This window comes from Condylura cristata, unplaced genomic scaffold, assembly GCF_000260355.1.
Source record: "Condylura cristata isolate star-nosed mole 26May11 unplaced genomic scaffold, ConCri1.0 scaffold00029, whole genome shotgun sequence".
NCBI lineage: Eukaryota > Metazoa > Chordata > Mammalia > Eulipotyphla > Talpidae > Condylura > Condylura cristata.
Window position 1 is genome coordinate 6615219 of NW_004567130.1, and position 2646 is coordinate 6617864.

General features: G+C 50.0%; 1 long non-coding RNA gene across 6 annotated transcripts in view; it reads left to right on the forward strand.

Annotated features, from left to right (window-relative positions):
• LOC105854216 overlaps positions 1 to 2646 on the forward strand; it is a 9635-nt gene that overhangs the window by 1236 nt on the left and 5753 nt on the right. For 2 of the 6 annotated variants that reach the window (XR_001145914.1, XR_001145915.1), the window contains exon 2: positions 1188 to 1277. The exons of 2 other annotated variants lie outside the window; for them this stretch is intronic. This is a non-coding gene — a long non-coding RNA (uncharacterized LOC105854216). Of the gene's footprint in view, positions 1 to 1187; positions 1278 to 2487; positions 2528 to 2646 lie in introns of those variants that run through there. 2 more of the 6 variants (XR_001145916.1, XR_001145919.1) reach the window with 1 other exon arrangement.

Sequence of the window (2646 nt, forward strand, 5' to 3'; positions counted from 1 at the left end):
TGGTGGTATCCCGAGGGCAAGGGCTTTGTTTTTCTCAGACTGCTGGGGGTGGGGCTCAGCACACCGGGCTGCTTCTGCCCAGGCCCTTTGCTTTCAAGTGCATTTCCCTTTGGGAGCCTCCAGGAGCTTGGAGATGGGGCAGGGAGAAGTGTAGGGTAGGGATGAGTCGTTCCCTTCAGATAGGGAGACCTGAGGACATGATTCTTAGACTTCAGGGGCGTTTCTTCAAATACCCAAATGTCTGTGCCACGTGGCCAGGGGATGAGTCAGCAGGGCGGGGCAGGCCTCTGGATGTTTCCTCAGGCCCCTCCCCCCTCGCTGGGAGCAGGTGTCCAGACTTGTGCTTTAGGGAATAATGCCCCCAACTTTCCCCTCACTCTTGCCAATCTACTCTTTCTCCCATGACCCTCCCCCTGCCCTCCAAATTTGTAGCAGTCTGGGCAAAAGGGTTTCCTCTGGGCTAATTGGCTGATGCCTAGCTTCGGGTGGCCTCGAATTCATTCCACACGGAGTCTAGTTAATTTGCTGTTGAAAGAATTTCATTGGTAAAGTCCCTTATGCCCCTCATGCCCTCATTGCATTGTTTAATGGTCCTCGCTATTTAGAAACATTCTGAAACCTTCCATCTCCATGGCTGTGTGCCTAGCCTCCCAGACCACTCCTTAACGGGGTGCTCTTCTTAACAGGGGGTGCTGAAGTTTTCAGAGTCCCGGGCAGGGTTTATGAATCCTCACAACGAGCTTTCACAAGAACCATTTTCTTGTGAAAATAGAAAAGTTTGTAATTTTGGTGATGTCTCTTACCAATTTAGTAAGTTAGGTAAATGCGTGATACTTGCAGCGATTTGGCAAAGACAGAAATGGAACAAAGGGAGCCCACACACACCATGGGTTCGTCTCCCCAGAATAGCTGCTGCTTTTACCGTTTTCATGCATTTCCTTCTGCTGTGTCTTCTAGTCCTGAAAATAACAATTGGTATTGTACAATACATGTTTTCTCTGTACAGTTTTATCTACCAGCTACTGCTTGTGGAAAGTCACATCAGCCATGTTTCTCATGGTTGCTCTCTCCATGCTAAGAGGGCTGGTGTTTCAGGGAGTAGATTGCCTGGCTCCCTCCGTGCCCTGGGGGGATTGTTGGCTGCGTAATTTTCTTTTTTAAAATACCTTCTTCTCCTCATTTTAAAGACCCTTTCCCCAGATCTGATGCCTGCTTCCATCAGGGTAGGAGTCTGAATTTCTCATCCATCGAGGCTGTGATGTGGTGGCAAGAGAAGGGTGAGAGTCGCACTGATTGTGTATGTGAGTCCTGTCCCCTTCTGCCCTCTCTGTCAACTCCAGTAAGGAAGTCACTTCCTTTTGATGAGTGTTCATCTCGTTATAATAACGAGGGGACCGTAATTCCTGCTCTCAGGCTGTCACAGGCACTGTGCGCAATGTGCCTGACACCCACTAGGTGCTTTACAAAGATGTTAATACACTACCCCATGGCCCCTGAATCTTGTATTGCTCTTTGGCTGTTTGCTTTTGTGTGCACTGGGGCTGTTGCTTCCTCTCTTGGGGATCCTCAGGCTGTTTGGGTACTGCTGTTTCTGGGGCACTGGGTCCATTGTGCAGGCTCAGTGGGCTGATGAATAACTTACAGGCAAGCCTTTTGTTCCAAGGTATTCTTCCCCTTGTCTCTGTGGCCTGGCTCATCTGTCAGCTAGAGCTCTGGGGAACAATAGTCACTGATACTCAGGGGCAGCGGCAAAGGCTGACTGAGGGTGACAGCTGTCTCCCCATCCCTCCCAGGGTGATCCGATCTGATGAGGCAGGTGTCCTCTTCTCCCTGTGGTGCCAGGTGGGCCCCTCTGGAAGCTACTGGATGACTCATGGATGGGAGAGGCTGAACTATTGTGTCTACAATGGAGTGGCTGTAGATGATTGATGGTCGTGAACTCCAGCTACCAGTTAACCCCCAGAGGCTGCCTCAGGCAGACCCCATGAAAAGGCTGGGGATTGGGCATTGCAGAGGAGAGCTCTTTTGAGATGAGACTCAGAGAGGTGAAGTGACTGACTCAGGGTCACACAGCTTGTTAGTGAGTCGGGATTTGAACCTGAATCCAGTGTTTTTGTAATTAACTATCACACCAGGCTATCTCCCCTTCTAAAAGTGAACTTAACCAGTTGGGAGTCCCGGAAGCCACTGGTATAAACCTGTCTGAAATAGATGGATATCATGGGCTCATTTTCACACAGATGTTTATGGTGGCTATTAGTTTATTCATAGCATCTTCAAGCTCTTTTCTCATTGAATGCCCACCCCACATCTGAACATGAGTCTTTTGCCCCTCTTGGGGTTTAACAAGTCTGTTTTGGATCCAATAGCATCATTTTGTAGCTGGGTAATCTTGCAGCAGGATCTGAGCAAGATTTACTCTGAATCTTAGTTTTCTCATCTGTGAACTAGGTATAAGAAGACCTTTGTGGCCCTCCCTGGTGGCGCAACGGGTTAAAGCGCAGCACTGCAAGCCCGCTGCAGCAGTGTGAGTTCAAACAACACCACACTCCATGGGCGCTGCAGCAGCTACAAAGACGACGCCGGCAGCGCTCGGGGGACGGGAGGGAGGGAGGCTGCGGACGAGTGCGGGGAGGAGTTTGTGAT